The following is a 12,191-nucleotide window of genomic DNA, read 5'->3' on the forward strand; positions in this document are numbered from 1 at the left end:
ATAGGAGGATTGCTATTTTGATATAGGTATGTTAGTTGTATAACTATTTTCCAGTTTATTTAAATTGGCATCTACTTATACTAGGATACCAAATGTGATTTTTAAAACACATTTCAAAACCTCAGCCCATATTCTAAACCCACCCACCTTCCAGCTGGGCTGGAGTTACACCAGGCTTTTTGGATTTGCATCATCGAAATAGCTGGCGCAGATCCAAGTTGCCCTATAGGGCAGGCTGGGGCATTACTCAACCGAAGTCCAGACTAACTGCGTGAAATGGTTGCCATTGGCACTAATAAAAACATATAAGTTAGCACACAAATGAAAACACAATTATATCTATACTGTGTTACTTTGAAACCAGTGATGAGTAAGCAATGCTGAATAAGGAAAAGTGCAGTTTCCAAAGAACTGCATTTGGACAAGTTCACACATTTCAGTACAGTTTGCAGTGGTTGAGAACTTTTGAAAATCAGGCCATGTGTTTTATTGAACAAGTTTAGATCTCAGGTATGATGACACTGTCCCATCAAAGCCTTTGCAATGCATTTTACAGCGCAATCCTAATGTTTGGTTATGCCAGCACACGCATTCTCGCACCAGCTCCAAGTGTCACAAACATTTGCACTTACTTGGGAGCTGGCAGTGCTGGCACAAAGGCGTGTGTCAGCCTGCCGGCAACAGATCTGCTCCCTGCACTAAATGGCACCGTGAACTTCATGGCAGGTATGCAGGAGGTGGGAGACAGTGGTGGGAGTGCGGCTGGGAGGCAGGGAGGGGGAATCTCTGGGTGGGGAGGATGGAATGAGTGGAGGATCAGACCTGGGAGACGGTGGGATCAGTGGCGGATACATGCACCCTGACTGTGCTGGTACATGTTCGGATTGGGCTGTTAATTACAGGGTCCAATCCTATCCAACATTCCAGCATTGATGCAGCCACAATGCAGCCCCTGAGATAAGGGAACAAATCCCCTCCCACTGCAGGATGCAGCTCACACCCTGATTTAGTTTGGCCTGATCCAGTGTGGGGTTCTTATGTTCTTAAATATGAAAGTTAAGCTAGGTTGCTATGGATCTTGGTAAATTTAATATGTGACAAAATTCTGAGGAAAAACTCACTCATTGGCTTTAAGTGGGAAGCTTAATTGGTATTATGTCAGATCATTTTTTCCCCTATACAATCTTCCCCACCCCTCGTTAAAGTCATAAAGAGCCCCACTGGATCAGGCCAAAGGCCCATCTAGTCCAGCTTCCTAATTGCTTATGAACACATATATTTCCTGTATGTTGAAATCTTACGTGGTGAGGCCATGACATCATCTCCTCTGTGTAGATGTCTGTGACCACCATTTGTATTTGCATACACTGTCCCATCATCACAGCAAATCATTAGAGCACCAATTTGCAACCTGTTTCATCTTACAGCACACTGACAAGGTGCTAAAATTGTCAAGATACACCATTGGTTTTTTTTACAATTGACAAGGCACACCATGCTGCTGGTGGGGGTTTGACACCCCCCAGTGGGCCCACTAATAAATGACTTTCCCCCAAACTCCTGCACACACCTGCGAACCATTCCTGCTCACCAATGTGCCATAGCACACCAGTTGAAAATCGCTGCATTAGAGCAAGAGTCATTGTAATTGGTCTATCACAGACAATGGCCTGGCAGCTCTCACAGAGAATGGCCTGGTACCATTGTCTAGTCCAGCGGTTCCCAAACTTACCTCGGTCACAGTGCCCTTTCATGGTGGTGCTGCAGGAGGACGGGACAGCTGCCAGCACTCTGTGAAGATAGCACAAAATCTTGCAAGGTTGCTTGAAATCTTGCACGATTTCACACAGTCTGGCCCCATTTTGAGCTATCTTTGCCCCGCCAAAAAGGCAGTGCCCAGGAGAGCCAGTGTCCCTGTGAGTTTGCTGCAGGACCCTTGGGTGCCGTGGCACACAGTTTGGGAATCACTGGTTTTCATAGTCACTGAGAGTATTCCTCTATCACAGCTACTGCAAGCAATCATGTTGGTGACCCTGGAGAAAAAAGCAATGGAGGGCTGTGGAGGTGAGAGGTGGAGTGGAAAGGTAGGGTACTGCTTTGGGTGTCCCTTCAGCATCAGCTGAGACTGGGCCTGCTTAGGCATAGTATGTCTTGCTAAACAAAATCATAGCATACAACTGTGGCTTGCAAGTGTGATCCCCTTTTCAGACCCCAATTGCCAGGGTATTGCTGAATACATAAATAATTAGACTGATGTACATATATTGTTGTCACTACTGTTAATAGAAAGGGAGAAAGTGCTCTTTATTGTAAGAAACTGCAAGCCCACAGAAAGTAACAAAAAACTTGCATACCTTGCAAAATTACAAGGATGCTATCAATGAATTGGACATATTTGTGGAACTCTTATGTCAGAACCCCCCCCCCCCCCGCCAATTCAAGTCTCCCTTTGGAAGTTTGAAAATGAAATCTGTTTCTTTACGGAGAATTTTTTTTCTCTCCATCTGGCAAGCACTCTGTTGTGTTATTGTATAGTTTTACTCAAGACTGCTGGGTTGCTGGCATTTAATTTTGAGGAGACAGAAAGAGGGAGGGGAGGGAACAATGAAGCTTTTTAGAAAGTCAGGATTTATACAAACACAACAAGTAGACATTTTACGAAGTGCACCAAAGAAGAGGCCTAGCTTACCACCTCCCCCAACTGCATTTTCACAGGCTGCTATCATGTGCATGGTGTTTATGAGCTGTGCAGACAACAGAAGTAAACAGAAAACCTTGCCTGTGGTAGGGTTAAAGCTGCTCTCTGCATTATCTCTCCAAATTAAAACAGATAATAAGCAAAAGAATTTGAGTTAAGTAAGCAGGAATGATTTGCATGGTCATCTTCATGCGTGACAGACATTCTCATAGTTTTATATGTGTTGCGAGCACTTTCAAGCCTGTTATTGCATGGAGGCTGGGCAGCATCAGAACACCCGCCCCCAGGCATGAAAGCAACTGAAAACTGTGTCAAGATGGCAGGTTTTTTGTTCTCTCATTTGGCAGTGCCAAATTAATAATTGGGTAGTAAAGCTCTTATAGAAGGCAGGGCCCTGCCCTTCCAAAACTGACAGTCAGTAGGTGAGAGGCAGCAGTGGCAATGGTTCCAGCTGCCTTTTCCATCAGCCAATGGGGCTGTCCCCTAGAAGCCTCACAATTATGCAGGGACCTCTGGTGATGCCCCCATTTGTACATGGGGTGCTGTGGGCAGCAGTGCTTGATTTTTCTGGGCAGATTCACACACACTGCCTCCTTTATATCAACCACATAGGCCACCCTGGTGCTGCAGCTTCCACTGACTGCCGTTCAGTTAGGTAAATTATGCTGATAATTATTGGAAGGGACTCTCTTACCTATTGCCAACTATTCTAAAGCTCTTCCTGTTTACATCACAACATGTCATGTCCTGCTCCCAGAGTTTATTTGGAAGGGCACTCATGACAGTGGCCCAATATGGCTGAAGGTGTCTGCATGTACAGCTGGAGGAGGGCAAGATGAGAATTGAATGCGCTTTAGTTGCCTCGACCACTGTAGAAATTCATTCTCATAAAAAATAAAAAAGTATAGGATGGGCAGCCCTGTCCTAACTAACTGCTGTGCCAATGCCATAAGGATGCTGGTGCAGCATAAATAAAATCCTATGTTGGCAGCTCTGCCATATCCCAAGAAAAGCACCAAGTAGGGGCTGTCAGCACATGCCAACAGAAAAGGAACAAAAGAAGCAAGAACAGAGGGGAAAAAGCACTGCTGGAGCAATGATTGAGCCACACATGTGCAGAGATAGCCTTTCAACCGAACTACACATGGCTAGCAACTGAGCCACACATGGGTGCACACAGTCTATGCAGACTGAGCTGCATATGGTTAGAAACTGATCCATGCATGTGCACAAACAGCCTAGCAATCAAGCCAAGTGTACGCAGAGAGCCAAGTGTAGCAAATTGCAAATTTGCTGGTGGTGGGGTTGGTGTGATTTGTGTGCTGCCGTTCTTATGATATTGTGATTTTATATTTTGTTTCAAGGGGCAAATGTTATACAGCTTTGGAAGCCTGCACCAAAAGTGAACCAACATTGTAAGATAAGTAAATTAATACATTTTTGTTTTCTTCACCAAATAGATTCACAGCCCTCCTAAGGCTGTTGACAGTCAAATTCTATGTAAGTTTATTTAGACAGAGTGGGAATTATCTCTGTTCAACAGGGTTTACTTCCAGGGAAGTATGGTTAAGATAGCAGCCACTGTATCTTTCATTCATAGGGATGCTCATAATTTTAAACTCTTATCCTGGAATCCTTCGGTTGAATTTTTAGGTAGACTTTATTTTTAATCAGGCACTTCACGAGTCAAGTTTTACTTCCTCCAGTGTCTCCCCACAACAACATCTTTTCCAGTCTCTTCACAGGATGGAAGCTGGCACTTCACTTCCAACTGCACTGAAATCTGTGATGCCAGAACGTTGCATAGAGCAACATCTGAGAAATTACAAGATGCTTGCAGCATGCAGTAATCAGCACACAAAAATGTCAGTCATTGCTGTGTCCAGTCCTATAGGCAAGTTGAGGCACATTTTCAATCAACTGAGTTTTGGAAAATAATGTTTATCTTCTAATTGCAATTTTTTACTCAGAAATAATGTAACATCTGAAGCCTCCGTTGTGTCTGAGGAGCAGCCATCAACCCAACTCCTCATCTCACTTGGTTTCCTTACAGCAGCTTGAGTAACCATCTGTCGTCATGGTTCTTGGAAGTGTATATGTTGCTTAAACAACCTGCTTAAACATATACACTATACAAGTGTAGACCTGTACAAATATGTCACTGTTTTGTGGTTCTACTCCTACCGTTTTTTTCTCCCATCCTTCCTTCTTCCTTGCTAGAAATGAAATACAATATTCCTATGATTTTCAAATACAGTTTTTCCACTTTTAAATCTGGACTGCAAACATTTTGCTGAGAGAAGAGGGGCCCAGGGATGGCTCCATATTTCAGGAGAACATCAGCAACTATCTTCCGCAACCCCTCTTCCATTTGGGTGGGCCCAGAAAGAGTTGCTCTGCCACTATCTCATGCCATCATCACATGAAAGCTATGGGCACTAACGAGGTCCCAGGGATTGGTAGTGGGCCCTTCTGAAGGCCCTGGTTCCTCAGCAGCTGCCCAACAATGCTGACTTCAACAATGCAGGGCAATAACAGGAGATTTTTATTCCTTTAACCCTTCCTCTTCTCACACACACCCCATCTTCTGGCTTCCTGGCTCTGGAGACAGTGGCTGTAGCCCTTCTGCCTAGGCTAGGAACTGCCCGGGCTGAGGAGCACAATTCCAATTTATCTCCCCAGATTGGGCTGTATGAAGCTGACACTACGAACATCAAAGCCAATGCGGCTCAGTCTGATCTGGGCAGAACCTTGGTCTGAGCAGAGCATTGGCAGCAGAGAGCAGCAGTGGTGGTGAGCCTGTGCTGGCTCCATGGCACTGAGTCTACAGAGATCACACAGAGCCAGGTGCCTCAGGCAAGAGGGATTGCGGTGGTGTTTTTAAGCTTTATGTGGTATATATTATGGCTTTTTGTTGAATATATTTTCTTCTATTGTGTATTGATTCTTGTGGCTTTTGACTCATCTTTACTGCTAATTTTTACTTTGACAGGAACACGTTTTCCAGACACTACTAATCTGTGCAGCTCTCTTTTATTTCTTGGGTGAATGTGGCAAGCCATATCCATTTTGTCATATGAAAGTGCTGTCGCCTCTGTGGGAGCATCATAACTGGAGTGGGAGAACTTTCTTGCCCTTTGTCCCTTAAAAGTCACCATGGAGGCTTATGCTAAGCTGTGAGTGGAAGGAACTGGCCTCACAGGATGCGTGTCCTTCAGAGTTTCAGCTGTGTGGGACATTCTACTTGCTGTGCAAAGGTTCTTGGGAATAATGAAGTTGGAGGATATACATCTTCTGACCCTCGTTTCCCACCACCACCATGAGGCCCCATGCTGAAGAGAAGCAAGTCACACACTGCTTGGTTCCTTGTGATCTAATGTCTGGCACTCTTTATCTAGCTCTGCTGCCAGTGTCTGAGGCAGCATGAGGGCAATGTACATCTGTAACCTTCAGACTCAGCTGCTTTGGGGAATTTAGGAGGGAAACCGTGGGTCATTACATACTTGAGGCTACCCTGGTCAGAAACTGACTCTAGTCCTTTCCCTCTGCCTGTGTGGATATCCAGTGCATCCATACACAGGACATCCATGTTATGAACAGGGGAAATTATATCGCCCACGTCTCCATTGAAGTCAACTGCATTCTTGTTCATTGCTCATCTAAGTGTTTGGCCTAGAGCTGCAGTTTCCAAACTGTGGCCCGTGTTGCGCCAACATAACCAGCTCGAGCATGGTGAAGCCTTACCATTCTGACCCCCCAGCCACATTTCTTTGTGCCTGATCTTTGCAGAACCTTGCGCTGGGTAGCTGCTTCTGCTGCACATCACCCCACAAATCTCTGCACCCCAATTCCCTGGAGGATGCATCTGCCCAGCATGAGGCTCTGCAAAGATCAGGCACAAAGGAGGCTGTGGAGCAGAACAGTAAGGCTTTGCTACCGCCACCCCCGATCTGGTTATGCTGGCACACCTGATCTGGCCCATGGGACAGAGTTTCCAGTCCTCTTGTCTAGAGATTTCTTGTCGATTATCACAAATTTACAGGGTCTGGATGAGACCTGATTAAAACAATCCCATTTCTTATAGGGAGAAAGGATCTTTTTAATTAAATCCGGACACCCCAGACAGATCAGCCTACTCTGAGTTTCTCAGACTTTCCTCCATTGTGAGCCTCTTGAGGAATGACAACAAGCCTCCCCAGCTATAACTGGAAGCGCTGACTATGATGAAAGAATGCAGGCAGCCCAATACGCAATCATTTCCTCACTGAGCGAGCAGCACTGTTTAATCTCATCCAAAGATTCTGCATAAGGAAAAATAACCTTCCCTCCAGAGACTGAGACTGGAGGGTGGAACAGTAGTGCCCCCTCTAGATTTGACTGGCCAAAGGGACTGGGTCACCTGGCTTCACAGTAAGGTTGGTCTTGGTAACCTGATGAGTGGAAGCTGTTTTCTTTCTCTGCTAGGAATCAGAGTTAGGAAGTAATGGAGACCCTGTCAAATAGGAACATAGCCTTTGATCTGTTGAACAGAGGCCATGAAAACCGTTTCACCATAAATCACATCCAATCAGTCCAGGAGATGTGCAAATCATTTTTAAAACAGACACACAGAGGAGGAACATCACTGCTCTTTGCCAATAAGCAAGAATATCTCATTTGAACTCATGTTGCTTGAGCCTTTTGTCTCTGTCCCAGTCTTCATTGAAACCAAATTAAAGGCAAAAGCTTTGGAAAGATGCCAGAAGAATAGAATCTGCAAGAAAGTGAAAAGCTATTCCTGAAAGATTAGATGACTATCAATCATTTTCTACAATGATTTCCCCAAGACCCTTAATGTTAATTCATACATGAAGCAGCAACATAAAGCAACTGTGCCCCGAGGAAAGTCTTTGCACTCTGTCATTTGCACATCTGCAGCAACGGATTTTGGGGAGTTGGTTTTTTCTCTTTCCTTTGTTCCAAAAGGTAATGCTGGATAATGGTCAACCATTCACCTTTTGCAAAATAAGATTCCCTGCTCCCGTTTGTCAAATGAAAAGAATGAAACTTGTGGATGCATTTTAATGAGGTGTATAAATAGCAACTAACAATCTATTATGCCCGTAAGGCTGAAGTACATCTAATAAGAAAATATGCTAAAGCATGGATGAACTCTGAGTCTTCTGCTAGTAATGGCCAATTGGGAATAAGAGTTATTTCTCTATAACAGATGTGGAGATTAAAGTTCACTGGAAGAGCATTCTCATAGCGAGCTCAGCATGTATTATTCTGTAAGAAGACCAAGACTAGTCCTTCAAGAGACTATGGAACAACTAATTTCATTATTCAGAGGAAATAAGAGGGAGGGGCTGGGGGGGAGAAAGAGAATTAACTCTTTCTGAGTATTCCTTTTGGTGATTTCTTTCTTGTCCTCTTGAGATCTGTTGTACATGTTTCTCATTAGAGGCAAGAGTGTGGGGCTCATATGGACAAGTGGTGAGGCAACCCTCACATAGGGGTCTGCTCATCAACTTTTGTCCTCAATATAAAAATTCATTTCAAACAGATGTTCTTTCTAAAATTACCAGTTTTACTGGGCACAAAACTTGGCTTCCCAGGACCGAATCCTTTAGGCTGACAATAAATCAAGTGATGCCACTTTGGTTGCTGTCTGTAAACAATTACTATCAACCCCAACCCCCCCCTTTTATCCTCAGATCGTTTGAAGTTTGGAATAGACAGCAGACACCAGGAATATAAGAAGCTAGGCTCCAAAGAAAGTGAGTTTTTTCTTTGCTAATGGATGGTGTGACAACCAATGCAGATATGGGTGGATAAAGGCTTTAAGCCAGCTCTTTGTCCCTGTTGATGTTGTGTGTCATTCTGAATTTGGCCAAGGAAATCTGAGACATTACATTTGACTCAGGGCCAGTTCTTACATTGCCTGAGTGACATGGTTACCTTCTGTCAGCTTCCCACAACATACTGGTAACATAAGGAATGCGTGAACCACATGAGAGAAGCCTGTGACAGGGTTATTCCCCATGCCAGTTGCCATCGGTTTCCAGGGAGTGGTAGTGCTGGTCCAGGAACTAACACTGTATGCCTCTTCCACATGGTTTCAACATTTCAAATGTGGCCAGATCCATGTGGGACACAATCGTATGGAAAGTCAACCACGCCACTTAGGTCACATAAAAATGGCCCTCAGTCATTTGAGTATTTAGCAACATCTTTGGTGGCGGACCAAGAATGAAAATGTTTAAAAACCCAGACCGTGAAGCAAAACTATGCAGAGTCTTTAATACGTGCACCTGTAGTGTGAACAGGGGGCTACTACATTCTCTTCAGTGTCAGGGAACACTCTACATCCACTGCATATTCTGGAATCTTGGAATATGCCAGCTATCATAGCTTTGTTGTTTAAAGTTTACAGCCAGGTTCATACATACATTTGAGTTCTCTACTCTTGATTGCTCTGTACTTGATATCAGCTGCTGAATGTGTGGCCTCACTCTGTTGGAAAGCACATTAGTGATGAGAGGTAATATGGGCCTTCTCTCTGGGCTGCTATATCTTTGATGGCCCCTTCACACATGCAGGCCACAGTTGATGCCTCAGTAATAAGTATACATGTGTGAAGCAGCTGTATGTCATAAGGAAATGGCAGTTGTACAAAAAGGAGAACTCAGCATTATTGACCCAAACCATCTTCTCAAATCAAAATATTGTGTTCATTGCTGACCAACACATTAATTTGAAATGTTTGTATTTTTTTAAAAAGGAAAATTATTACTTAATCAAATTGAAGGAGTAATGGATGCACGGCTGTGACTGGTTCATGACAATCCCAGAACCACTGTCCATCAACAGTACTTCGTTGAACTAGCAGGGAGCATATATCATGCTTGCCAGCAGTGCTAGTTTGTGAATGCTGGTCCAGCTTGTTTTTCCAGTGATGGAGACACAACTTGAAAGGAAATCATCTTTTATCTTTTACAGCCAAAAGGTGTTGGGTGCAGCATATTTCCAAAAACAAAAGAAAACCCTTAACTATCTGCCTGTTCCCACAGAGATTTCTGCCTTCTTTCTAGGTCTCTGTCCATGAGAACTATCTAGAAACTATCTGGATACAAAATTCACTGCTGTGAGAAATACGATTAATCTCTTGCCAGAGCATGAAGGGGTGGAGTTCTCATTTCCTGCCACTGGTGGAATCTACTAGATTTGCCTTGATCTGCAGTGTCGAGCACATTTCTTAAATGTATAAAATAATTAGAGGGGAAAGGTGTTGCTATGGCAGCTGTATGCTTTTCTGCTGGGACAGAACCCATGAGAAATTCTGACTGAGTCAGCAGCAAGAATCTTCTCCTCCTGGGGCTGCAAAAACTGCACACGGTCGCCTACTTCCTGTTCCCTCCTCGGTGAGAACACACTGCTGTGTTCGTTTCTTGAAATGTTCAAACGTTCTTCCAGTTTTTCAGGTTTCTGAATTTTGCTAGCACTTTCTTGTTGTCTTTGCGCTCGTTATAGTTGTTGGAAATGCAATGAAGAGTTTCAGGTTTGGCAACAAAAAATTGTTCAGAGTCCTAGGAAAAACCGTATGTAACTCAGCAATGTAACTAGGAGTAGGCATAAATTCTGACAGAGTGTCTATTATACCACAGTAGTATAAACTACAAAGAGTACTACAGTACCTTAAAGATTAACAAATGCATTATGGCTTGAGCTTTCTGAGAAAAACAAAAAACTTTTGCATATATTTCAGATATAATAGGAGAATAACAGTAGGTATACTCGATGTGTTTTAAATTTGCTTCTTTAAAAGTTTAGTGTTCAGTGATGGTCATATAATCTTCATAGGTGTCTAAGGGCCCAATCCACAGGTGATGCCTGCCAGCCCAGTGCTGCCACTCATTGTCGCAAACGTGCTGTAAGGCACATCTGTGATGGTTTCCGCCAGTCCAGCACCAGAGCAGCGTCAGCGCAAGCCTGTGCTGATCCAGCGCTGGGTGGAGGATGGCAGACCGCCATCTGGAGCTCCAGGTGAGCTCTGGGTGGTGGAGAGGTGAGTTGGGGGCATGGGGGAGGAGTTCTGCGGCAGGGGGAGGGCAGGGGAAGGTGTGGTGGGGTGTGGGAGCGGGGTGTGAGGGGGCGGAGATAGTAGCAGGCCCTTCATATCCTAACCCCTCCTCCTGGCCCAGGAGACCCAACACGGGTCTCTCGAATCTTTGCCCACTCAATAGTGGGCGCAGATCCAAGGAGACCCATCGGGGCTGCCTGGGGTTGACATGGAGTAAGGGAGCGTAAACTCACTTACTCCAAGTAGCCCTGGCTGTGCTTCTCAGTCCTTTGGGATGCATCTGTAGCCATTTCAGCACTGTTGCAGCCCTGGGGAGTGGGAAGCTCAGAATTGGGCTGTAAGTGATTGGAAGTGAGCTGTGGGATCACACAATCCTCTCTCTTCCTCCCACCTTCTGTAACAAGAACTTTCCCCACCCAATCTAATATCCTTAGCAGTGGCTCAATTTAGCCAGGGTTCCCAGAGTTCAGGATCAAAACCACAGCAAGAGCAAAGCCAGGCCTGAAACAGCACATGAAACCTGCTGCTGCCACCTTCTAATAGACCGGGGGGGGGGGGGCAGAGGGTGGACTGGAGGCATACCACAGTGCACTCCTCTTCCCATCCTCCCTTTAACTCCAGGTCCAGAGCTGACTCCCATTCCACGTTGTCCAGTTTCAAATAATAGGAGCTACACTCTTCCTGTTTATTTGAAGCAGGATGGTGCAGAAGTGGGGGCAGAGCTGGACCTGGAGGTAAGGGGGATTGGAAGGAGAATTGCATTGCACACTGTATCTCTTTACCCACATGGCTGTTTTCCTAAGCAATTCCATAGGTGGAGCACAGCAGCGATGGCAGGTTTTCATTTTTTCCTTGGTGGTAGATTGGAGGAGGGTGGCAGAAAGATGTGTGGTGCAAGTACCATTCTTCAATTTGCTGCTCATAAGAACATAAGAACATAAGAACAGCCCCACTGGATCAGGCCATAGGCCCATCTAGTCCAGCTTCCTGTATCTCACAGCGGCCCACCAAATGCCCCAGGGAGCACACCAGATAACAAGAGACCTCATCCTGGTGCTCTCCCCTACATCTGGCATTCTGACTTAACCCATTCCTAAAATCAGGAGGTTGCGCATACACATCATGGCTTGTACCCCATAATGGATTTTTCCTCCAGAAACTCGTCCAATCCCCTTTTAAAGGCGTCTAGGCTAGACGCCAGCACCACATCCTGTGGCAAGGAGTTCCACAGACCGACCACGCGCTGAGTAAAGAAATTGCTCTCCCTCCAATTTGCCACTCAATACTGATGTTGCTTCATGGATTGGCCACCCTGGTGCAAGGTCCTCTCTCTTGCTGATTGTAAAAAAACCCCCAAACCTCCCATTTGTTCACATTATGCAATTACTTCCACATCTTTTTTGACCCCTAATGAGTCTGAAGATACAATGG

Source organism: Tiliqua scincoides, chromosome 3 (genome assembly GCF_035046505.1).
Source record: "Tiliqua scincoides isolate rTilSci1 chromosome 3, rTilSci1.hap2, whole genome shotgun sequence".
In the NCBI taxonomy this organism is placed as follows: Eukaryota; Metazoa; Chordata; class Lepidosauria; order Squamata; family Scincidae; genus Tiliqua; species Tiliqua scincoides.